Consider the following 27,592-nt stretch of genomic DNA (forward strand, 5'->3'; position numbering starts at 1 on the left):
AAATAATTTTCTTGAATTCTGTTCTCTTTCTTAAACTGTTCAGGAAAAAAAATCTCTGGAATTATTCTCTGCTGAGGCAGATTGTCTCAGAAGATTTATGACTCATATTTGTCTTATTTCAGTTTTGCAGGTTATATCACATTTAACTGAAAAACCATGAGAGAATTTAGTAACATGGCTAAAGTACAAAATAAATGCATAAATTCAACAGCATTTGTGAACCAAAACAGCAACCATTTAGAATATTATGGATAATGCACAACGGCAATAAATCATATAAAACTATGATGACTAAATGGGATAGAAATATGTGAGGCTAAAACAAAAAACAAAAAAAAAGAAATATGTGAGGCTTATAGGACAGTAAATCTTTACTGAAAGACCAAATATTATGCATGAATATATAGAGACATAGCTATGGTCTAGGAAAAGAAGGCAATACTGGGCTCATGTTGATTCCCTCCAAATTTATATACTATGCATCACTTGACTTCTCATCAGGATTTTCTTTGGTATTCAGCATAAATGGTTTTGAAATTCTTCTGGAAGAAAAAAATGCAATAAACAAAAAAATTCAGTAAGAAAATGAGAAACTTCTCTAGCAGGTATTCAATTGTATTTTAAAGGTATAATAATGAAAACATATGGCTTAGGTATAAGAACAAATAGATGAAGCTAAGTACAAATTTTCTATGCACTGCAATAATCCTCTTCACTGGGGGGCTTGGGTGGCTCAGTTGGTTAAGCTTATGACTCCTGGACTCAGGGTCATGAGATCAAGCCCCATATCAGGTTCTGTGGTTAGTGCTTAGTAAAAAGCCTGCTTAAGATTCTCTCTCCCTCTCCCCCCCTTCTTGTCTACATGTGTTCTCTCTCTTGCTCTCAAATAAATAAATAAATAAATAAACAAACAAACTTCTTCATCACCATCGTTACTTCCATTTGCTGAGTATCTACCAAGCGCCAGCCACTAGTCTAAGTTTTTCATGTATTTACTTAATTCTCATGATGATCCCAAGTCATAGCCCTAACCTTGCTGTTTGTTACCTTTCAATTTTCAGTGAGATTATTTAACCCCATAGCATTGAGCCAGCGTGAATCTAATAAAGGAAATCAAAGAAGGGTTGACATTAAGATGCTGACTAAAACAGAATTGAAAGAACTGGACTGCATTGTAGGAATGGAGGACTTTATTTGAGCTGGATGATGGCGAAGCCATATGCCCTCTTTACTTCAGCCCTGCTAGACAACCACAGGCTTTCTGGTGATTCACATAGGAACCTGAGGACCATCAGGCTTCTTCCTCAAGATGGGTTTATTTCTGACTACCCAGTTAGTACCCCTCCCGAAGCTGTGTTGGCCCCTCTGGCCAAACTAGTGGTCTTTAAGCTTTAGTAAGCATCCTTAGCCCCTGTGATTGATTAATTAACCTTTCTTGGTGTACTATAGATCACACATTCTTTCCTAGAAAGAACAGAGCACCTCTGCACATCATGAAACAGAAACCAGACCCCCTTACACAAACCCCAGGCTCTAAGGAACCAGACCCCCTTGGGCAACCTCTGAGCACTGAGATAATGTCTGTAGCTGTTACCATCAAGTCTGCACATAATCGAGAAATGCCAAGGACGACTGTACTCCTTTACTGATTAACTGCCCTAAACTCCTAAGAACCCATGGGCCAAGCAGAAACCTTGAGTTGGCCTTTGGACAAAAGCCTGCCTTCCCCCCATGTGGCTGGCCACCTGAATAAAGCTCATATTCCTTTCCAATCAAAGCTCATCTCTTGATGATTGCCTTTTTGACTGACGGTGGCCGAACCTGGGTTTTGGCATTACTCATAGGACGCTCAGTGAAGGGCAATGACAGTCATCAATGGGAGGTCCTGCTAGGCGGGTGGACATGTCCAGATGGTATAGTGCTCCTGGCAGTGCAAGGCATTTTAGTCTAGTGGCAAAGTCAGCAGAGTGGTAAGCAATCTGAGGAACAACAACTTGGGACCAGTCTTCACATGTCTATTTCAGATAGAAGTCCTAACAGTGTTCTGATTTACAGGAAGAAATCCACTGACACTCATAGTTTGAGAGTCACAAATTATGGAACGCAAACATCTTTGTCCCTTTTTCACATCTAGTGATAAAAGAGCTTTCTCTATCCTGTCCTTTGAGCGGTCATAAACTTACAACCACTCATTAGTCATTCCATGATATCATCTACCCAGACTCAACACTCTGCTGGAGTTTGTGGGACCAGATGGCTACAGCAAGGAGGGAAGGTGAGGGCCAGGACTCTGTCTGAAAAACAGAGTTTGTGAGTAGGGGGTCTGGTTTCTCGTGAATGAGCTTTTAATGTTTTCTAATTCCCCACGTTTACATATGGTCAACATGTTAACAGAACCTAGAGGAGCTCTTCCAAGTGGAGTGATGGCCAGCAACCAGGAGAGGGCATGCACTCCCCAGGAATGCCAAGACATACCAGACTAAAGAAACAGACACTTAGATAGTTAAAGAAAACAGTGATTTCAAGAAGTCAGAAAACTTAGGGATGTTAGGATCTACAAAACCATGTGTGCATGAGTATTTTTTCTGGGAAGGTATGTTTTGTAATGAATTGTGTGTGAATTCACAGTGGCTGAATTGGCTGTCATTTACCCTTTTTTTTTTTTTACCATATATGCATACACACACATTTTATTGTGTAATAAAGACTAGAGATGACTTTAGATTAAAAAACTTAATTCTATTTTTGTAAACTTTTATCAATAATATATGTGCTACACTTCAAGGACTTATATGAGAGAAATACATTAGCAAAGGCATTATTGCTTGAAATCAAATCCTTAAAGAATTTCTGCAAATGTGCAGTGACAGGAATGTAATCTATGCCTATCTATAAATTATACCAGTGTTCCAAAATATGTCACCCAAAAAGCATTTCAGGGAAGTGCCAAAAAGTGAATCTTCAGCTCAGATCTCTCCTCTTCCAGCATTGATCCATACCCTGAAGTCTACTTGGCCACAGTTCTCTTTGAGTCATGAAAGCCTCTGAAGGGCTGCTTCTAATTTGGGCTTTGGTTTAATGACATCACACCCCCCAACCTTGGGAGCCCACATCCTCCTTTGGAGGTGGCCACCAGTTTGTGTTGGCTTACATTAAGGCCCACACGTTTCCCCTCCTCTCTTCTCTGAGCCCTCAGCCCAATGTTCCTGATCAGGACATGAAAGGAAGCTGCATGGAAAACAGATTTCCATGCAGAGCAGATGCTTGGAAGCACCTGTGAGGCTCCTCTGCCTGGTTCCCTGAGCAAACCTTAGTTTCTACACCACTGCTGTGGAATTGGTACCTTTCCTAAATTATAAATAGCTGATGTTGAAACTTTTCCTCTCAAAAGCATGGGCAGTGTCACACAAAGACATTATTCATACAATCCCCAAACTGGAAAACAATCCAAATATCCATCAACTAGCAAATTTACATTTTTTAAAACATTGTATATCCATATAGTGAAATACTACTCAGTAATAAAAAGAAAAAAAAAACTACTGATCCATGCCACAATGTGGATGAACCTGAAAAACATGCTGAATGGCACATAATCTGACGTCAGATGAAAAGGACCACATATTGTACGATGCCTTTCGAGTCAAATGTCCAAACAAGGAAGAACCGTAGACAAAAAGCAGGTCAGTAGTTGCCCAAGGCTGGGAGTACGGGTTGAGGTCTGATTGTAAAGGGGGTACAAGGTAACTTTATACAGGGACAGAAATGTTTTAAAACCAGATTTTGGGGGGGATCCCTGGGTGGCGCAGTGGTTTGGCGCCTGCCTTTGGCCCGGGGCGCGATCCTGAAGACGCGGGATCGAGTCCCACATCGGGCTCCCGGTGCATGGAGCCTGCTTCTCCCTCTGCCTGTGTCTCTGCCTCTCTCTCTCTCTCTCTCTCTCTCTCTATCATAAAAAAAAAAAAAAAAAACAGATTTTGGTGTGACACAACACTAAATCTACCAGAATCATTACAGTAGATAAATTAATTATAGCAGGGAAATTTTATGTCATGTAAATCATACCTTAATAAAGCTGCTAAAAAATAAAAAGAGCATGGCAGTGATCTGTCTAGATTCCCTGTGGAACAGGATCTCATCCCCTAAAACAGAGTTCACAGCATAGCCCCAGCTCAGATAGTCTGATGATTAAGGGAATGTGGGGAATATCTAATGGGTAGGATGCTCATCCAGGAAGTTTTTGCAATACCTGGCAGGTTCTGGGGCATAGCAAGTATAACTCTCAGCCCACGAATTCTTATGGGTAAGAATGATCACATCTCCTTTTCTTTAGAACCCAAATAAATTTCGCCTTTCAACCTTCATCTTGACTGGCTGGTGAAACAATTATCCTCATGGCTAATTAGAATTCCCACTTACTGCTCATGCTGTTGAGTCACGCCATGGAGTCAAAGCATTGGTAGCTGAAGTGTCTTCTGGTTCTGGGCCATCGGTCTGGGTACTTCCCGGGGCCCCCATCTGCATGACCCTTTCAGGCAGACAGTCCTCTACTGTTTCAGTGCCACCCCGAGACGTGGGAATCACTGAGACCGCCTGGCCTGCAGGCCTGATGCACTACAGGTTGCAAACCAGTGACATGGAGGCTACATCTGGCCTGCAGATGTGCTTTGTTTGGCCTACACTAGGCTTTAAAAACATGTTAGCCAACTTTTAAAAGTCAGGAGAGTTCACTGAAAAATACAAATGTCTGGCTTCTCAGGAACAATCAGAAAATCTAGTAATAACGGGCCACCTATCCTTGTGGCCAACAATCACCAAAGCTGAGAAGGGGCCATGTTTTTAGCTCTCCGATTTGCCATAAACCCATTCAACCTCAATTATCTCTCCAGCAGGTGCCAGTTGATGTTTTTACAATATTTGTAAGAACCTTTGTTATTGTTTTTCACACCAGACCCTTTGCCACTCTTCAGTTGACCTGCCTTTGCCACGGCAGGTGTTTGAGAGCCCTGGCCCAGCCCCATCATTCACCTTTACCCCTCCCCAGGCCCAACACGAGGACCTGCCATAGTCTCTTCTGCTTCCCTCCTCCCTACCAGTGGTCAGGGTCTGCTAGTCTGCAAGAAATTCTTCTCTCTGCACTTTTTAAAAAACCATCTTCCTATGACTAGGCAACTCAGACTTAGGCTCAAGGATTTAGTCTTTTAAAATCCCAAACCAGGAAATGCCCTTTCCTGGAGTAGCACCAGCTTTTGCCCTCACATAGACCTCTTGTGGGATCATGGGAGCAGATTCAAAAATTCCTATTTGAAAAGAGAAAGGAGACGAAATGTGGAGGCAGGGAGCAGAGGTTAAAAATCTCAAAACACCAGGCAGCACAATAACTTTGCTTTCAGGTATCTAATTAAAGGCCATGCTAGTTGAGTCAAATAACTCACCAGTTATAACAAACACATTCCGTCTATCACTGGGAATCCAAATACAAATTTCAGTGAGTTATTACTCCCTGGACTCGTAGTAGTAACATGGCTGGGCTGTTGACGCCCAAGGAATGTGGGATTGTGCAGCAAGATGGCAGGGCCTCCCTCTAATGGGGAAGGAGGTGCTTCTAGCCAGATCTTGGCCAACACCCCTACCGATATTAGGGCTTACTGGGTGCCACTTCCTGTCCGGAGTGCCCAGCAGGTGGAATAGGCCCCCAGGCAGATCCGAACCCAGACAGGGCTGAGCCAGGCCCCAGTGAATGCTCAGCCTCGAGAGAACTGCAGATGGCAGAGGAAAGCAATGCCATTCCTGGGGTGAAGGATGATGAAAAAAATAATAAAATAATAAAATAATAAAAAAAAATAAAAAGCAGACGCCCGTGGCATTTAGCCAGGCCCACTGGCAGGGAGCAGAAGACTCTGTAGACTGCACTTGAAGCGAACTTTGAGTGTTTACAGATGGGAAAGCTGAGGGCTCTGTGTAAACAGTCCGGAGGGTGCAGAGACCAAGAAGCTGCATCCCGGTCCAGAATGTCCAGAAAGTCATCAGGCCACAGGGCAGGAATCCGCTGCACAAGGATTCCAGGCCAAGTGGACCCAATCACTATTGCTGACTGGGCTTATTACCAGATCCCAGGGGCCCAGGCGTGGGAAGTTGTCATCCAAACCTCATTAAATGATGCTAACAGGTCTCCCTCTGGAGCTTGGGGTCAGTGATTTTCTGTAAGTTCTTCAGTAAATTAACTTCAGTCAATCAGCCCATCAGTCGAATCACCTTCTTTGGCTGCCTAGAGGGAGACTTCTAATTTTCCTGATGATGAGCGTTAACCTTTCCCTTCTGAAGGTAAACACAACCCTCTTTTGAGTCTTGTCCCCCATTAGGGCCCTGTCCACTCTGGGTACTCTGCAAGTTAAATACGCAGTTCCCAAGCCTGGAAGGCCAACCTTCATGGAGGCCTGAGTCAACTCACTTCTCTGCAGCCTGGCTCTTCTTTTTGAGGAAAACCTACCTGGACAGTAACAGCAAGTCACTCTAGTATTAATCATTCGGCGATCAAGCTGTAGCGAGTAGAGAAATACTATTATTCTTGTTTGAATATAATTGACCCAAAGCAAACTAAGAAGATATAAAAAAACATCTTATAGTTCCTGGAAAAGAAATTGTGTCAAAGGCAAAGCTGTGGGAAAATAACCATGAGAAAAAGCCATCACGTGCCTTTAGGATTGACACTAAAGGGAATAGCAAGTTTAGCAAATTTATGGGCTGTTAAAATACTGCAATATTTCTGTACTGGCTGATAATAGTCTAAACATGATGCAATTGAAAACCAGTGTAAATAGATCCATCTATCAATCAAAATTCCAGTGTGCCCATTGCCATTCAAGGCATTTCCCTTCCCCCCTTTGGGTACTGAAGCTGAGGTGAGGGGAGTGGCCAGATACAAACCTTCTGTTGCTCATGTCCAAAGTTGGTGTGGGGAGGGTGGCATAGCTAAATTGGAGGAAAACCTATTCTTTCAACCTCACTGCCCAAGGGGCAACATATGCACCTCCAGCCCAGATCTTAGCCAGGAAGGCAGCCAGCAGCCAAGGACATGAACTGACGATTAGAGGGGATATATTCCCCCATAGACTGTTAATTTTCCTTCAGGTGGGTTTGGAGGCTCTGCTGTATTGAACAGTCTAATTCCTGGGGAGAACATACATTGCTATAGATCAGGGGAGGTCTGTAGGTATGTGTGTCCTGAAGACCCTGGTTTACATCAGAAGAAGAGATTATCCAGCAAGTGAGCCCCATACCTAGTCCCTTCTGACCCACCCTCACGACTGGTCCCTGGTCAGAGGAGCCTCAAGCAACTGCCCATCCTCCCCCAGGCCTTCCCAATCTGCCACTTGCCAGTCAACAGAGCCTCAAGATGGCGCTGCCATCTTGTCCATCCTGGTCCACTTTTTTGTACTTTCTCTTTTTCCTTTATTGTCTCCCTTTCATTTCCAACTTCTGCCTTCATCCCAGGATACTAAATAGACTGAAATCCACCATGCCCTTGCCTTTGTACAGTCTCAAACTGGGTCTGGCCAGCCACTGGCTGTGACAGTTAAGAAGAAACAAATCTAGCCCAACTCATCCCTTATCCTTAGGCCTCCACACCCTCCCCTGTGTCGCTCATCCTCTGGGTCAGGTGTTCCTAGCATGAGGGCCTGGTGTATGAAGAGCATATGAGCAGGATGGTAGGTATCACCGTGGTTCATGACAAGAGTCACTGAGAGACCAGGAGTGCAGTGAGGAAAACAGTTTGAGAGGAAGGGGAGCAAGTGAACGTAGATGGCTGGCAGGACTCCCAATAACCAATGACTATAAATTAAGAAGTGACTATTCAATGAAGAAGTCCCTGGAAGAGACACAGTCAAAACATAGTTGAGAGAGAAGTATGGTTTAGCTGGCCAGAACCATGTCAGAGTAATTATTAGAATAATTGTGTCAACGACGTTTGCTATAACTCATAACACTGGTTATACATTATTAAAATATATATAATTTAGACCTGTGCTGTCCCAGTACAACAGGCACTAGTCCAAGATAGCTGCTTAAAGATTTTATTTATGAGACAGAGAGAAAGAGAGAGCATGTGCAAGCAGAGGGAGACAGAAGGAGAGGGAGAGCAAATCTCAAGCAGACTCTCTGCTGGGTGCGGAGGCTGACCTGGGGCTCGACCTCACGACCCTGAAATTGTGACCAGAGCCAAAATCAAGAGTCAGATGCTCAACTGGCTAAGCCACCCAGGTATCTGGCAGCATGGCTATTTAAATTAATTAAAATGAAAAATTCACTAAAATTAAAAGTTGCACCAGTCACATTTCAAGCGCCCAATAGACACATGTGGCTATTGATATAGAACATTTCCAGCATCTCAAAAACTTCTCTGCATTTCCATATATCTGGTTATCTTTTCCTCCATACCAGTTGACCAAGTGTATTGTGTAGTGCTTATAGCTCCGACCACTGTGACAATTTTCCTTCACTGCTATGGCGGCTGCTGTCTGGGTCACCTATTTATATGATCTGCTTGTGACTTCTGTTTGTATTTTGCAAATCTATTTCTATTATACAATAGATTGGTGATATCCTGTGTCACCTGATGACTCCTCAGATTCCATAATATTCAATTTAGGATAAACAACTCAACTTTCATAAACACTTTTTACCCCTAGTATCAGACTCCTAATGTCTCTAAAGGTCCATTAGCTTCCAAGGAGCCATTTTTCAAGCAGAATTAGTTCTAGAAACCTACAGGTCTGTCTACCCTGCTACTTTACCCCTGGAGCTTGCCAGAGGCTCCAAATATCTACCATCTACACCTCTAGCACCATCAAATCTGCAGGATTTCATGGCCAAGGGGAAGGGAAGGTGGTACCACAGCTTGGCTGTGGCTACAGAGTCCTCTTCAACCTGAGCCCTAAACAAAATTGTAATGTCCTCCTGTAATCTGATAAGTGGATTGGAGGCAGTATTCTCAAGCATGGCATAAGCTGACTCAAAAAATCAAATAGACCCAACCAACCAAATACTACGCCTCTGTCTCAACAGAGTTCCAAAATGCAAAACTGTGCTATTTACCTTAGAGGGGAATTTCGTGGCATGTCTCAAATCACTGGTTCACTAAAAAAAAAAAAAAAAAAAAAAAAAAAAAAGGTTAACGTTTAAGTACCTATATATGTATGTGACTAGAGTATCTAGGATAATTGCTATATCCTGCTCACCAAGTCCAGATAGCATAAAGGTATCAAAATGGTGGACTTATAGGATACTTTAGGAAAAGTCAAGACAATAAAGATTCATCCAGACTATATTATGAAAAAGAGAGTTATCCTTCAGTTCGATTCAGAACCCTGAAACAAAATGGTGAATATATGCCACCATGCTCGAAGTGAATTCTCTTGCGTGCTTCCCTACTCAAGGGATGGTTCATTTTCCAACAGAAGCCAGAGGCTGTGGTGACCTTTGCTTCAGCAAAGACACCACATCTGGCAGACCAGCTGTAATTGGTCCACGATCTGATTAAGTCTGGCCATCCCTCCTATTACAGTCCTTTTACTAAGAGACAATGAAATGAATATGAGGGTGGATAGCTAAGTTCTAAGTATTTTGCAACTGGGGAAATAACCACAAGTTGAGTCCACAGACCCACTGAACCTCCAGTGAAATGGACTTGAGACCATGTTCCATTTATTACCAGGAATCTGTGAGTTCTCATTCCAACTGATGGACCATGATGAAATTGTCAGCCCATACAGAACATCCTTGAAATATAGGTCTGTTCCTCTTTCTAGAGTGTGCTATTACCCCGAAAACACCAAGGAAACAGTACCAGCTATCATGAGCAAGTGCGCTGTAGCACATAAGCTGAATTTTTCAATGATTTGTTTTAAAATTCTCTACATTCTGTGGTTTTATTTATATATATCTCTATATTTATATATATCTCTATCTATATATATCTTTATTTATATATATCTCTCTATCACAATGTCTTCTTTTTAAAGATTTTATTCATTCATTCATTCATTCATTCATTCATTGAGAGACACAGAGAGAGCAGAGACACAGGCAGAGAGAGAAACAGGCTCCCTGCAGGGAGCCCAATGTGGGACTCCATCCCAGGACCCTGGGATTGTGACCTAAGCCACACTCAACCACTGAGCCACCCAGGCATCCCAATACCACAATGTCTTAATTGCTATAGCTTTACAAATATTTTGTTATCTGTTAGAGCAGTTTGCTTATTTGGAAATGTCTTAAACCTTCTTGATCTTTTGCTCTTTAAGTTTCAAAATCAGCCTGTTAATTTCCATGAAAAATTCTGTTGTGATTTGGAATGAATTTGACTTCCAAGAGATCTGTCACTTATGTATGGGATGGCAGCTGGATACTATTGGTAGCTACAGAATGGATATTACCATGGGAGCAGGAGTGATTAAAAATCAAAGAGTATCTGAGAATGCTTTCCTGACAACTGGTATTTGTCCCTACTAGATCTTCACTGTTTTATAATGAAATGTAAACTTTTGTAATATACAGATCTTTTGAGAAGCCAGATCATAAAGGGAAGGAATTAGAAGGGAATATTCCTTGTAGATAAAACTCGAAGGTTGAAGTAGTATATTTTGATTTTCTTTGCTATCAAGCTAGCAAAATTGAAAGTATTTGTAGATTTTAAAAAAGGAAAACAGAAAGGTAGAGAGCAAAGACTAAAGAAGAGAGAAAATGACTGAGGTAGCAACACTCCATAGCTATAAGATAGAATAAGAATGTAGTTCTCGCTCTCTTTCGTGCATGTGTGCACGCAGACTACACTCAGAAAACATAATTTCAAGAGTTCACAATATTAAAGAAGAAAAGATTCCAACAAAAATCATCCCCAAAGAGTGCCTTGATGTGTGATTGCTTTAATAAAATGGAGTAAAATCATTAGATTTGAAATTGAGGAACTATCAGACCAAAGGATCATTATAGACAACATGACCCATTTTAAGGGTTTTTCTTACAAGAAAAATGAGGTAGGACTTGAAAATAGATATGACTCTATAGAGCATCCGAGTTAATATCCCCAGCCAGTTTTATGACTTCTTGTATAACTCTGTAAGAGCCACGAAGATTTCTCTGTATACCTATAATTTTACCCATCTTATTTAGAAGGAAAATTTCTCCACTACATAAATCAAGGAGAACATTTTCATAAATTAGAGCCTGGTTTTCCGTTTAGGAAAAAATATGGAGGACTGAATGAAAAAAATATTTTAACATTAAATCACTTTTCCTACAAATGCACACATTTTTTTTGGAAATTTTAAAATATGAGAATGAAAGTAAGTTTTATATTCAAATAACGTAATAGAAATTCAACAAGGGAAATATTAAAAATTGAATGGCACTTTTAGTTTCCTTGACAGAAGAATGTTCAATTTTAAAACAAGCGTAGCTTTAGAAGTTTCTGATCTACACCTGGTTGTTTTAAAGTTACTGCTTATGCTTTAATCTAATTCTTACTTGCTATACCTGAGAAAGTGTGTGTCTATGAATCCATAGCTTATAAAATTGTTTTAACAATGTAAAGCAAAATGATTAAAGTTACAGTATGAGAGGATATTTTTATGTTACTCAAAAAATTACCAATGAAAATGGTACAAGCATTAATAAGTTTATGAGTGTTCCATATGACTGCAGAAATATCAATCCTTCATACTATCTCTTCAATCACATTTGTTTTTAAACAGCTATATATAGTTTTGCTTTTGTTTTATTTGGGGGCTGTGGGGGGTAGTTTAACACTCTCATTTTTATACACACACATTCCTTAATGATTCTGTGGTTCTTGGAAAAATTTCAGTGGGTTAGAATTAGAACATAGCTAATAGTTTAAAATTAGAGCATAGCTAGTTTGTTCACTGTGTGCCAGATAGATGGAATAATTTTTCTTTAAGCCATTAGTGCTCTACTTAGAAATTATGGTTCCAATATGAAGCATGACATTGATGATTTGAGGGAGTAACAACTTGTTACACATGCAGCATCTTGCTCACTCAACCAGATCTAATTCGGTGGCCTACTAAATTTCACAAAGTGTGAATAAGGGAAATGGACACTGACTCTTAGGTTTTATTAGTTAATGTGTAAATGGGGAGTTTGAGACAGTTATTTGCCATAATAAGTCTGATGTCATTCAATAACAAATTTCAAGAGCTGAAATTAGTGTCAACAGCTCTTAACTCAACCTGTTACATTAATGAACTGGTTGTATGTGTCTGGATTAAAATAGAACCCTAGATAGGACTTACAGAATGGTGGTGTGAGGACCCACTTCCCAGCAGAACAATCAGGACCAATTAAAATTATTTGAAAAGCAATACTTGAAGTCTCAGGAAACTGTTCTAATAGAGAAAGTGGTGAAATGTTTATTTAAGGAAATATACTGCATCTTTTCAAGAACATCCAGAGTTGGTAGCAATAATTGAGCCACAGTCCACTTCCCCTCACCACCCCCTCAGTTCTGCATCATGGAAACTACTTCTGATGGGTGCAATCAGGAACACAGGGCTCCCTCTCAACCTGACCCCCAGTCTGCTGTGGCAATGATATTGGTCCAGGTGGAGCAGGTTCTAGCAATACTCATCCTCCTGGTTCCTAGTTGTAGAAACTCTATTTCAGAAAAGGGCGGTTGAGGGATGTGGGGCTCCCTTTTTCTACCCATCTCTCACGTGTAGGGTGGAAACACTATGTCTGCCCTAGCAGGCCAGGAATACTGGGGCCCAATCACTCTTACCCCATCTTGCTCCTAAAGTGCAGGTTTCATGCTGGAACAATCAAGAATAGATGACCAGAGAGTACCAACCTCACCCAGCATTTCACTTGCATGGCGGGATTGTCACTCAGAGAGTAGCTGGCCAGTTATCCCAACCTCCAATTCCCTAATAGTAGCACAGAGGTCTTGCAAACAATCATGAAGCAGGTCATAAGAACAGAAAGTTCCACAGCTCTCCCCAAGAGAAATGATTTTATTTGGAACACATCTGGGGAAATTTAAGGTTTTGGGCACTGTTGAACAATGGAGATTTTGGTGATCAGCAATTAAAAGGAGACTGGTAGCTCCTTGAGAGCAATAAGCAAAACCCTGAACCAGCTAGAAGTTCAACAGATAGAATCAGGGAGAAAAAGCTAAGAAGAGGCCTCTTGGGATCAGAGCAAGCCACAGTTTAATTGAATCAAATTCAATATCCAAGGGCCTGAATTTAATCGAATTAAACTGCAGAACAATTTATGTCCCAGGGTATTGCTGAAAACAATAGAGCAATCAGCTAGCAATTAGTGGAGGTTAGAGAGGGGCACATAATGACAGAGGGGGGAAAAAACTTAACAGAGAGTTCAGGAAAAGAGAAAAAGAGGTCTCTGGTTTAAAGAAAAAGACTTCAAAAAAAACTTATCCTCAGTGACTGTATGTATACCCAAGACTTAGCCCTATGAGGAACCACACCAGAGGACACATGCTGTGAGGAAATAGATTTCACTAAAATTATGAGACATAAAGAAACAGGAAAGTGTTGTGACCTACATACAGAAAAAAAAAAAATGCAGGCATAGAAATTGCCTTTGAGAGGGCTCAATGATCAAACTTTGCAGACAAAGATTTTAAAGTAGCTGTTATAAATATATTTGACAAACTGAAGGGAAGCATTCATAAAGAAGTAAATCAGGTATTAAGACAATGTCTCAGCAAGTAGAGAATGTAAAAAAAACTAGATGCAAGCCACAAAAGAAAACAAAAAGCAATTCTAGGGTTAAAAAGTAAAATAAAAAATAAAAAAATTTACTAGAGAAACTCAACATATTATAGCCGACCAAAGAGAGACTTGATAAACATGAAGGTGATTGATGTACAACACGTAATCTGAATACACAGAAAAAAGAAAAAAATAAACAGAGCTTCAGAGAACACAGCAAAATGGGATGCAGCTAGAACAGTGCTTAGAGAGAAGTTTATAGTGCAAATAATACTTTAGATAAAGAACTTTCACCCTAAAACAGTGGAAAAAGAGCACACTACTCATAAAGCAAAAAGAAAAAAAAAAGAATAAAAATTAGAATGGAGATTAATGAAATAAAGGATAGAAAAACAATATAGAAAAAAAGCCAATAGAACAAGATAGTGAAGTGATTAACTAAATGGACAAATCTTTAGCTACTTGAGAATCAGAGAAAAGATTTTAAGTGAATAAAGAAGGAGTGAACATAACCACTGACCTTATGGAAATAAAAAGGATTTTAAGATAATAATATAAGCAATTGCATATGAACAAGTTTGATAATTTAGATGAAATGAACAAATTCCTAGAAAGAAGTAAACTACCAAAACTGACAAAAGAAGAAAGAGATGTGAATAGACCTGCAACAAATAAAAATTTTGAGTTAATTAAAGGCTCCCCACAAAGAAAGAACCCAGGTTCAGATGGCTTCACTGGTAAATTCTAGAAATGTTTTAAAGAAAAATAAATTATCCACAGACTCTTACAAAAATAGAATAGTTCTTAACTTCCTTATCAATAGACTAATGGATGAAAACTATATGACTATCTCAGAGGCAGAAAAAGCATTTCACGATAAAGTAAAAACAGAATAGAAATATGAATAGAACGGGACTGCATTAACCTGAAAGACAGTTTCTAGGAAAAATCCCACAGCTAACATCACACTTAATGGTGAAAACCCAAATGCTTTCCCAAGATCAGAAACAAGACAAGGATGTCCACCCCACCTATTCTATACTCAAAACATTCTTGAAGAACAAAGGTTCAGGATTCCCACTTCCCAGTTTTAAAACTTAATACAATGATCAAAAGAATGTGGTACTGGTATGAGGGTAGACCTAGAGATCAACGGAATAGAACTGAGAGTCCAAAAGTACATCCTAACTTTTATGATCAATTGATTTTTGACAAGAGTGCCAAGATAATTTAATGAAGAGTAGTCTTCTACATCGGGTGCTAGGACACTGCATATCCACATCCAGAGTTAAGCTCTACCCTTTCCTTATACCACACACAAAAAATAATTTCTAGAAGACGTATAAATGGCAAGAGCTAATTCCATAAAATGCACAGAAAAAAAAAAACAGGAGTCATTTTCATAACCTCGATAGGCAAAGCACTCTTAGATATGCCACCGAAAGCATAAGCCTAGGCAACAAAAGGAAGAATAAGTTGGAGGCCATCAAAATTAAAATTGTGTTTGAAATGACAGCGTCAGGAAAGTGAAAAGGCAATCTACAAAATAGAAAATGAATTGTATCTCCATTTTCTTAAAAAGGAAAAAAAAGTTTTAAAAGTAGAAGGAACTAGAAGCTGTGGCATATTACATATGGGATCTAAGAACATTTTTTTTTTAGTGTCAAGTCATGGCCTCACCTTCCTCATCGATCCTGCCACTTTCCCACTATTTACAGTGAGAGAGCAACAATGAAAGAGGAAAAAATCAAGAATAGTTGCTTTTCTAATCAACTTTAGTAGGGGAATTTTTCTCTAAATCTTGAGAAAAATTATAAGGGTTCTCACTCAGAATGTTACTTGGCCTGGAAGGAAAGCCTATGCATCTAGCCTATGTACTATACAAACCAAAAGGACTTACCTGGTGACTGTCAACGATTCTTTAAGATTTACAGCAAATATATGCGAAAACACGCATACTAACATGAGTCAAGTTTTACAAATCAGTACTCCTACCTATGAGTTCCTCCGAGAAAAATGTGGCAATTTATTTCTTTATTTCTTAGAGCTGCATTAGGCAGGTCCTAGGTAGTAGACAAGCTATACCTTGCAGAACAGGACCTCCAAATGGTAAGGAAGCAGTTTTTGGAATAATTTTTTTTTTTTTTTTTTATCGAAGAAACAACTAATACACAATGTTACACTGGTTCCGGGTATACAACATGGTGATCCAGCAACTCCGTAGTGGTTCTGCTATGCAGCCACCGCCTGTCACCATACAACACTATGACAACACCGCCCGTTGGCTATGCTGTTCCTTTCGTTATAGTGACCTATTCAACTCCCAACCGGGAGCTTGTACCTCCTACGTTCCTTCACTCCTGTTTACCCATCCTCCCTCCCCTCTGGCAATCACCAGTTTGTTCTCTGTATTTATGGGTCTATTTATGGTCCAAGACAAAAATTAATATTTTAATAGATTACTCACCATGGAATACCTAGCATGTTGGCTTTTAAGCAGATTTCAAACTTAAATTAGCCTTTAAATTCTTTTACCAGAATTACTAATATTCCCTAAAGAACAATTCATTTGCTAACTTGTTCATTTTCATTACTTAATAGACTGTTGGGAATACTTTATCTTGGGCCACGTCTAGACGTACAGATGGTTTTGATAAGTTCATTTGAAAAAGAGGCTGAGTTCGGGGAAATGGCTAATTTTTTTTTTTTAACTGAACATTTTCTTTTAAAGAATTCCACAGAATCATCTTGACTGAATTATTCATCTTTCAACTGGTTATTTTGGCAATAGGTAGTTCAGAAGCTTCAGGCTCCATGGAGGGACTTCAATATTTAGCACAGAGTCATAGCAGCACCACCCCTCTCACCCCCTTACCCACGGTTTCATTTTCTACAGTTCTGGTTATCCATGGTCTTCTTTCTGAAATATTGTCAGAAGGTCAGTAGTAGCCTAACACTACGTTACACTGCCTATGTCACTCACCTCACTTCGTCTCATCATGTAGGCATTTTATCATCTCACATCATCAAAAGAATGAGCACAACACGATATTTTGAGAGAGAGACCACAGTCACATAACGTATTACAGCACAATTGTCCTATTTTATTAGTTATCATTGTTAATCCCCTCTTGTGCCTAATTTATAAATTAAACTTCATCTAGGTATGTGTGTAGAGGAAAAAAAAGTCTATCCACTGGGGGTGTGTGTCTTAGAACATATTTTCCTTGGATAAGGGGAGGTACAGTAGTTCACAGAGATGTGCCTTTTGGAGGGGACAGGGAAGGTGAGGGTGGTGTCAAGGAGGGTTGCTTTTAACGGCTGCCAGGTTAAATATTGCCAAATAATACATGTTCAGCATTTTCACAAGTAAAATCATATCCAAAATCTGGGTGACGTTTTATTCCTAAAGGAAATAGATGTTGATGAGGAGTTTGCCCAAGAATCACTTTTTGAGCTATAGACTGAAAAAGACCGTGAGATCAGGACAATACTAAAACTGGTGACCAAAGGTGCAGCTTTCTCATGTGGCAGCAAGTAATGTTTTATTTGCTGCAGCTCAAAGATAAGGGTCAGAAGGAGACAGGACTCACTGCACACGTCTTGGCAGATACAGAGCGGATTCTCTCTTGTTGACTCCGTCAGACATATTTCCTGGATTCTAGATTGAGGAATGGTGTGCGCGGCCCATTCATTATGATTCTAGGACTCAAGGTCAGGATGGCTCCTCTACTCATCCATTTATTCAACAAATGTGGGAATAAATATACGTTGTACATCTACCGTATACAGTAGTTCTGAATTAGGTGAACAATATATATGATCCTTATGTGATTCTCAGAGGGGCCCAATGAAATTAATGTATCCAAAACCTCACCCTCTCCCAGATAGAAGAGCCAAAATGGAAGGAGTTCCTGAAGACTACGAGGATATTTATTTTCGTTATTTTTTAAAGACATTCTTTTATTTTATTTACAACATAGCTTATGTACTTAAAAAAGAATAGAAACAGCTTGACATCCAACAACCACATTTAAGAGACGTGAACACTTCATGTGTTTGCTCCAGATTTTTTTGTTAAAGAACTTAGGTATTACAGATCCAGCTATAACTCTAATTTAGTTCTTTCCCTTCCTAATTTCCGAGAAGTGTCCACTACTTGAAAATGCTTTACATCATTCCCATGCATGTCATGGTGGACAGTGCCTAAGTATTTTTATATAGTGATGTTGTTTTGTATGTTTAAACTTATGTAGATGTTATTATTGTATGAATTGGCAAGGGTTTTTTTTGTTTGTTTGGCATGTATCATACTATTATTTTGATACATGAACACTTGATTATTTTTAACAAATTATATTAATATGCATTTTAATACATGAATACTTATTTTTAACCAACAAATTATATCAATATGCATTTTTAAATTTCCAACTGCTTAGGCTCTTTTTTTTTTTTTTTTAGGATTTTATTTATTTGTGTGTGTGAGAGAGAGAGAGAGAGAGAGAGAGAGCATATATGTGGGGGGAGGAGCAGTGGGAGAGGGAGAAGCAGGTTTCCAGCTGAGTAAGGAGCCTAAAGCGGGCCTTGATCCCAGGACCCTGGGATCATAACCTGAGCAGAAGTCAGACGCTTAATGGACTGAGCCACCCAGGTGCCCCTTGCTATTGATTTCTAATTTTATCACTACTTAGCTCTAATTTTGTTGAGTTTCTTGATGGCCCATGTATTTTCAATTTTACAAATTATATTGGTCCTACCCTCTATATTGACACTAAATTTTGTTTGCTTGAGCAACTAAATTTTTTAAAATTATATTAAGCAAAATTATAAATCTTTATAATTACATATCTATAAATTTATAATTTTTTCTCAATGCATAGTCATGCTTTTAAAGTCATTATCAAAATCATAACTTACTCTTATCATGTAATGCACTTTTTCATAATAATGCATTTAACTTGAGATCATTTTGGTTGATAATCATCTTTCTAGAACACTGTAATTAGTGTCTCTCTTAACAACAAGGAAAGCTGAATTTTATAATCTAAAACTGAGAATTTCTGTCTTTTACCTTGTGATTTCTCTATTTTTTTTTTTTTTTTTACAGTTCTTTATGGTACATGTATTACTATCTTGGGGTGTGTGTATTCCTATCATATTCCTTTCCTAATCATTTTTCCTTTTTTCCTTGACTCTATTAATGTGTCCTTAATTCCATTTTTTAAGATTTAAAAAATATGCATACTTTAAAAATATGCATATTTGACAAGCTCTAAATTAATAATTCCACACATCTACTGAATAAGGACTTCTGATTGCTTTAATTCTGATCTCATTCTTTTCCCATTGCTTTTATTGACCACATACCATAATTACTTAGAGTCAATACTCTAAGCGAAAAGAAATGTGAAGTAGTTACACAAAGAGACAAATGGAGACAAAATCCTGATAGTGTTCTAGTAATTCCTGAGAGCCAATGGGATTCTGTTCTTTTGAGTCCACTAGACGAATAAACAGACAAATAGTTATCAATTCTGCTCCTTGATTTGTTTGAGTGAAATACATGTCACATGGAACCAAATGAGGTGCCTCTCACTTATAAACTAAAATAGGGTAAAAGGAAAACAAAAGAAATATAAAGAAGATGCCTATACAAAATTAATACTCTGATGCCATGCACAATTCCTGAAGATGTTCCAAAATTTAGCTCTAATGTTTCTTGGTGCTGGAGTAAAGAGGAAATCAGGATTATTTTAAATATGTATTAATGACTATAATATAAATACATATTATTGCTCGGGAAAAAAAAAACGCAGGTCTTCCAGTTACTAATACCTGGAAGAAAATTTTCTGTAGGTCATCATAAAGCAAGTGCCATGTGAAATGGTAAACTTTATAGTCAAAAACTTCTTTACAGATATCTCTGAGTTGTAACTTTGATTCTCTTTGTGTGATGTTAACGTGGTACATGTGTGAATGTGATCTGAGCCAAAATAAAGATTTAAAGAATACGTCCATTGTTCTCATAATAGAGTCTGCTATATTTGAACAGAAGACCTTCAAAGTTCTAACTATTAAAAACTTTAAAGGTATATTTATGAGGTTGAACAAACAGCATTGGAAGGGTGAGTTCTAACAATAAAAAGAAAATACTTCATCAGGACACACTCTTTAATAAAACAGTTTTTTTTTCCCCCAGAAACAACTTTCTGCTTATACTAATATGTAGACAAATGTGTGATTAGGGTTACCAGGAAGTTTTCATAGCATTCAAAAATGTAAGAATCCCTTTTAACATATTTGTCACCTCTCTCTCTACCTATCTATCATCAATCTGCATGGGGCAGAGAACTATATAGAGAAAAAATAGAGAAATAATTTTAACATTTAAACACAATGTTTAAACGCAGAAATAATTTCAGAGTTTAAACAAATAAAAATATTAGAATCTACGAGAAAAGGCTAAAACAATGCTAAGAGGTAAATTCATAGCCTTAAATGATACCAGTCTATATGAGGAAAGAATGAGATTTATTTAGTTATGACTTCAACATGATTAAAACTGTTTCCAGCCACAGAAAAGGAATGAAACTTTTTAGAGGCTTTACTAAAAACTAGTGGAACATTTATTTCAAATAACAAAAATAGTACTAAAAGTGGAAAAGGACAGACAAATCTCGAATACTAAATCAAAGATAGCAAATAATGAATTAAAAATGATAAAGCAAGTGCCATGTGATAATGTAACACATTACATAAAATCTGAGTGCAAAGATGATTTCATTTCTAAGAAATCTATTACTATAACACATACTAGATAAAATTAAAGATAAAAATAATGAAAATTGGCAATATTCAATGTGTTTTGGAGACAACTGTTAAATATAGGATATGGAGATAGAGGGATCTCCGATGCATATATTCAGGGGAATACACCTGTATTTGCATGTATGTAATTGTATATACAGAGAGAAATGCGCGTATCCATCACTTTCTCAAATGCACACAACTCCCAACAGAAAAGCAAGCTGCTCTCAATCTGAAATGGAAATTGTTCAGGTGCCCAAACAATTAATAACACCAGCATAGAGAATAAAAATTATCAAAGATTACCATGATGTCACTAGATCTAAATGGGTGATGTGAGCCCGGCAGTAAGAGCATTAGCACAGGAACAAATCCAATTTAACTCGCATTATGGGCTAAATAAATGTTTGTATCCCCCACTTCCAAATTCATATGCTGAAATCCCAATTCCCAATAATTTGGTGTCGGGAGGTGGGCCAGGAGGCTAGAACCCCATGATGGGACTTAGTGCCCTTGTCGGAAGCAGCCAGAGAACTAGCTCTTTCTTTCTTGGCCAAGTGCGGATATGGTGAAAAAAGCAACCTGGAAACCAGGAAGAAGGCCCTTACCCAGAGACTAATCTGCCAGTAGCTTGACATTGGACTTCCCGGCCTCCGTAACTGTGAGAAATACGTGTTGTTTAAGGCACCAAGTCTACGATAGTTTACTCTAGCAACCTGGGCAGAGTAAGATGATTTAGTTGAGAATCAAGTCAGAAATGAAGTGAAAGATTCTGACCACAGATTCCAGAGAACTCAAAGTTTTTTTTCCATCAAAAACTTTTCTGTATCCCTTTTCCTAAGTAACTCAGACACTTATTGTTAACCCAACCCAGAGCAGTTGACAGAATTGTGGATGGATGGCCAGTCCACCAGCCCATCCTTACATTTGCCAAAATGTTTCCCTTCAGACCTGGAGAGGAAAAAAATTATTAACTTTTTTAAAAAATAAGTTCTGAAGCCTGGATGTCTTTTTTTCAGACACGGAAACCCGTTACATGGATCACTGCCATCATTAGGTTTTTATTTTCACTAATCAAGGATGAGATCTCCTATCATTTGTTCTAATAAAAGTTCTCTTCCATTTCTAAAATACATCTTCTGTTCATCAGGGAACAGATAAGAAACTGAATTATTTGCCAGATTTTTTGTTCTGACCCTAAAATATTGCACTGGTCAGAGTAATTAGCACTAACTGCCAAAACAAACAAACAATTCAACATTTCAAGGACTTCAAGATTTATTTCTCTTTCGTGTCACAGTCACAGTCCAATATGAATCAGGTAGCCTTTCTCCTTACTAAGGCTATTATATTATTGTGTAAATTATCTATGTGGGATAGGATTATAAATTATAAAAAATATATAAACTACATAAAATATAAGTATAGTCATATGGCTTCCCCCCACCTGAAAGAGTGGTGGGATGAGATGATGAAGAGCTAATGGATGTTTCTTTGGTGAACACTAATGCAATCTCCTACACATCAACTCTTGGTTTAATAAGCTCTAAAATAAAAATAATAAGTTAATGATTCAATAAAACAAAGTATAACTTTGAGTGCCTTCCCAGCTCACTATATATCAGACAAGCTGTCGTCTGTAGTCAGCATTGACTTACATGGGGTAAATGGCAGTATCTTCCTCTTATGAGCAGCCTTCTCAACAGTTACACATACTCAAGCTTCCATCAAATTTCTACCTTTAAGTAAGTTAAAAGCTAAAAAAATATTAAAACCTTTCTCTCCTTTCTCTTTTAAATTAAAAGCTAAAAAAATATTAAACCACTTAATTCTCTAGTTATCATCCCACCTACGGAGTGGGATATAATTAGCTAAGACATTTAGTCTTCTTATAAGCTAACTCTCAGCAACTAAGGGGAAGCCTTGCCTATTCTGTGAGTTATCAGTTGTGCATCCTTTAGACAGTATTTTTGTATCCACTTTAGAAACGAAGGCTTCTAAGACCATCAATAACCCAGTTAGGATTATAGAACCAACACATGGAGATGTGTTGAGTCCAACTCATCTTTTTTTTTTTTAATTTATTTATTTATGAGAGACACAGAGAGAGAGAGAGAGAGAGAGAGAGAGAGAGAACTCCTCGTCTTCTACTGTCAACATTGCATAGTAGGGAAATGATCTCACTATGATCTTAAGGATGCCCTTACATTTTTCTCTTTTGCCTGGCTGCCCCTAGTGGTCTGGTGCCCCACCATCAGGGATAGCTATCTTCTCCGACTACTCATCAAAATTTTCCGTCCCATTCCTCTTGCAAAGAGCACTGATGCCAGCAAGACAACACACACACAAGTGCATGAACAAAAGCATAACAAAATCCGTCATCTTCAAGAGTAAATTTCGCTTTAACTAAGAAACAAGGACCTGACATTCTGACACAGTAGAATTTGGCCTTAGACAATGCAATAATTTGAGCGACCTACAAATCCCACTAGGTAAGCAACTATCCGTGCTGTCTCTTTAGGGGACATATCCTGAATATTAATGATTATCACATTCTCATTAAATAATTATATGGATTACCTAACCCCAACATTATGGTAATTTTTCTTAGGTCATATAATAAACAGTAGTATTGGCTAAACATTTTAAATATATTTCCTAAGAGAAAATTAAATTCATGAAACACAAAAATTACAGAGCTGCTATCAAATATTTAGATGTTTAATTCATGGTAAACTTAAATCAACTAACCTTGCGTATTTAGACTTTTCCAATGTAATTTAAAAACCTGGCTGGAGCCGTAAAAATAATTTTCCATGTTAAATTATGCTTTTATTATAACAGAAGCATCATGCAAAAGTTCATCAGAACTGTTATTTATATGAGGTGTAAAATTTTACCAAGTCTTATAATTATATTATAATGTGTTACTGATATTAATAGATGTTTTTATCACTGCCAAATTTTTTAATGTAATTCATATATTAAACTGATACCATTTTTATATAGTCTGACGGGCTGCAGGGTATCACGCAGCCCATGCAGTTTGCATTGCCACCATTAGATGGCAATAGTTGTTTCTCTATAATTCACAAAAGCATTTGTTTACTTTTAACACTTCCTTCTGTAGTGTGGAAAGGGCATGCGTCAATTCACTTCAAAAGTCATCCTGCTTTAATGGCAGCTTGCAAAAAGAGAAACAAAGGTGTTAAAGAATGGATTCAAAGTAAGATCGAACGGATTCGGGTTTTTAGAAGCCCCAAATCACTGAAAACATTCTGGTATACTTGGTTTTCTTCTCTTATGGAACGTAACATAAAAACAGTTAAATCAAACTTGTATGAACATAGATATTAAAATTTTTTTCCTAGATTCTTCTGTTTTCAAAATTCTGGTAATATCTGGTAAAATCAATCCCAATCTCTCCTATTTATTACTCTGTGTCTTTAGTGTTCCCTCTTCAGCACATATCCTGACACCTGGGTGACCCTGCTCCAACCTAAAGACAGTATGTAAGGACAATTCGAGTTTATAATTCAAGGCTTACTAGTTTTTTTTTTTAAGATTATATTTATTTATTCATGAGAGAGAAAGAGAGAGAGAGAGAGGCAGAGACACAGGCAGAGGGAGAAGCAGGCTCCATGCAGGGAGACCGATGTGGGACTCGATTCCAGGACTCCAGGATCAGGCCCTGGGCTGAAGGCAGACACTCAACCCCTGAGCCACCCAGGCTGCCCAGCTTACTAGTTTTTAATTCTTCAATGGTTAATAGGAGTCTTTAACCAAATAGGTTATTCATTTTCTCAAACCAAAGCACGTGCATGGACACACACAGTTTCCTATTCCTTCTGTAATAGTAGCTGCAAATAAAAATGTCATAGTCTTCTACTATAGTTAGAAAAGCTTATTGAATTTCATTATGACTGTATCCCAAAACACATGTTTTCTCAAAAGATTTTATTGGTTTGAGAGAGAGAGAACACGAAAGGGGGGAGGCGCAGAGGGAGAGGGAGAAGCAGGTTTCCCGCTGAGAAGGGAGCCCCACGTGGGGCTCGATCCCAGGACCCTGAGATCCTGACCTGAGCCAAAGGCAGATGCTTCCCCCACTGAGCCACCAAGCACTCCAAAACACATTTATTATATTCGATATGGAACCGTATTGCTAATGTTACTAATTAGTATTAATAACATAAGATCTTTATTATGTAAGAAAAGTTTATGATCTCAGACTTGGGCAGAAACTTGAGCTCCTATTCTGGAGGGTAGAGACCACGTCTGCCTTATTCACCATTATACTGTGGTCAGCGCGGTGCCCGGCACATAGTAGGCCCTAATAAATGTTGGTGGACAAGCTAAAGGGGAATTGGTCAGGCTCAGTTTCCAGAACAGTGTACAATTTACTGAATATAGTCATTGAACTCAAATGGAAGTAGATTTGAAACCTAGCTCGAGACCAGCCATATTAAGCAATAAATTGACATAAATTGATTTTTACCATTCTAACATTTATTCGTATTAGCATTCATGGAACTTCGATTTCCTCATAGGAAAGACTGAAAGAAATAATGTGTGTAGAGCCCCGGATATAATAGGTATTCAAATGGTGACTAGTGTTATTTCTTACAGACAATTACCATAATTGATTATCCTGAATCCTTATAAAAAGAATTTATGTAGACCACTATTTTTTTTTCCTTGAAAAGCAGCAAACTAGGACCCTTCGGCATTACTTTATCCCCAACATAAATTCACGGTGCCCCTTAGTTCTGATTCTTACAAATCCAAGTCTAAAGTCCAGTTTTGCCACCACAGAGAAACCAAACTGAAGGAGGAAAGCCTTGAGGATGACAACACCTGGATACGCGAGCATTTAGAGATTCTGTGTCAGTGCAAGTCAAATCAGCCTCTGCACCCCTGACTCTCATAATAGCCCATAAGTAGCCAGCATGGCAGGCTGAGCCCTCAAATGGCACCAACACTCCCACTACGTGGGGCACAGCTCTGTGTAATCCTGACCCTTGGAGTGTGGGCAGGACCCATGAATGTGAAGAGTGGTCGCTCCCCTGTTTAGATTAAGTTATACAAGACTGTGTTGTGACAGACGGGCGAGAGCTATTCCAAGCAGCAGCAGATTGCACTCCTGCTGGCCCTGAAGAAACAAACTGCCATCTTGTGGAAGGCAGCACATGGCAGGGAAAGGTCTGCAGTCTGTGGGAGCTGAGGGCCCTGGTCCTACGGTCCCAAGGAGCTGGGTTCTGCAGCAACCAGTGAGCTTCGAGGACAATCCCCCCAAGCCTCGGAGGAGCCCCCAGCTCTAGCAGACACCTGGCTTTCGACCTACTGATAATCTGAGCACAAGTCCTTACTAGGCCATACCTGGCTTCCTGCCGAACAGAACTGAGTGGGTTTAACCCCTGAAGTTGTGGGGATTTGTTAAGCAGGAACAGTAAACTAGCGCAGATCTCTAAAGAAATGTCTAGGTTATTGAAACATCTAGAAATTCAGTAATGGTAGGAGATACGGGAGGGGACTAGCAAGTCTGACCTGGGACAAAGGAAAGATCATTAACAGGAGTCAAAAAAACAATGTTCAGCTAAACACAAAAACATGAAACAACAACAAAAACCCTATAGTTAAACTTGATCTGTTGGCCTCTGGTGCTGGTGACTAGCTAGTTAGGCCGTAGCATCTTCTCTACCCGCTGACAGGGTAGGGATGCGGCCTACAAGCCACCCGACTCACGGAGTTCATTCCAAAGCTGTACTTTGCAAACTGAACATTCTGCTAGAATTTGGCTTTGATATAAATCAGTGCTCTGGGAAGAAATTATGGTGATCAGTGAAGTCTGGTATTTTGGTCTATTTGATAATTAGTCATAGTTCCCATTGTAAAAGAATAAATTCAAATTCTCTGGAAGCCAAGTCTTCTCCGGGCTGGTATTACCAAAGGATTTCATTCACTTGTAATTTTCAATGAAGTAGCACTGGGATTTCATCAACAAAGTGCGTATTTTCTTGTCCAGAGGAGGCACCTCCCAATACTCCCATAAGATGTTCGGCAAACTGTGAAATATAATTTTGCCACACAGGTTTTTAATCAGATGATAATTAGCCTGAGGACCAAACACTTCCATAAGGCAACTGTATTGATCTTCTTGTTCTTTAAGATTTTATTATTGGTTTTGTTTTTGTTTTTTATTATTTATTTAGAGAGAGGGAGAATTGTAAGCAGACTCCAAGCTGGGCACAGAGCCCCACACAGACCCTGAGATTATGACCTTAACCAAATCAAGAGCTGGATACTTAACTGACTGAGCCACCCAGGCACCCCTGATTTTCTTGGTTCTGGTATTTCGGGTGGTTTGGGCATTACCTTCCAAATATTCCCGAGAAGCCAATGTTTTGAAAGTAAATGTATAAGATGAAGACACGGTAGTGTCTTCTGGTAATTTATTAAAACTTTCTGTCCTCTTGGTGATTACCTTTGGGGCTTCAAGTACGTAAGTTTGTTTGAAATACACGAGCTGAAAATTGAGCAGCAAGGTTGGAAATCTCAATCGAAGCTAACATTTACTCAAGTCTTTTCCATGTGTCAGGTACGATACGAAGCCTTGCACCTGGATCATTTTCTTTAATCCTCAAAACAACTTTATGACTTTAGCCATTAAGCAGAAGAGGAAACCAAGGCATAGAAAGATTAAATAACTTGCCCGAATTTGTAAAGCTAGGAAACCATGGAGCCAGGAGTCAAACCCAAGAAAACATATGCCAGCTACATAACACACCATACTTGCTAGATAGGATATTGTCTAAACGGGGGATACATAACATATAATCAATAATTAAGAGTGTTATCTATGGTCTAATGACGAAATATATCTAATTTTTAATTAGCCAGGTTTATAAAATTGAAAGAACACATTCCTGTAGCTGGGACTAGTAGGTTGTATTCCAGCTCCAGATTCCCCCAAAGTCACTTGCTTCTTCCCTCAGCTATCATGCATATTTCTACATGAATCTTCTGTGCAT

The 27,592-nt window shown here is 38.8% G+C and overlaps 1 long non-coding RNA gene across 1 annotated transcript in view; it reads right to left on the reverse strand.

The window, feature by feature from the left end:
• Positions 1–399: 399 nt before the first annotated feature.
• Positions 400–27,592, reverse strand: part of LOC140613811 (uncharacterized) — a 35,065-nt gene continuing 7,872 nt past the window's right edge. Inside the window, exons 2-4 of the long non-coding RNA XR_012014701.1 lie at positions 9,097–9,138; positions 6,491–6,539; positions 400–542 (exon numbers count right to left, since the gene is read on the reverse strand). This is a non-coding gene — a long non-coding RNA (uncharacterized lncRNA). The remainder of the gene's footprint in view (positions 543–6,490; positions 6,540–9,096; positions 9,139–27,592) is intronic.

This window comes from Canis lupus, chromosome 22 (genome assembly GCF_048164855.1).
Source record: "Canis lupus baileyi chromosome 22, mCanLup2.hap1, whole genome shotgun sequence".
In the NCBI taxonomy this organism is placed as follows: Eukaryota; Metazoa; Chordata; class Mammalia; order Carnivora; family Canidae; genus Canis; species Canis lupus.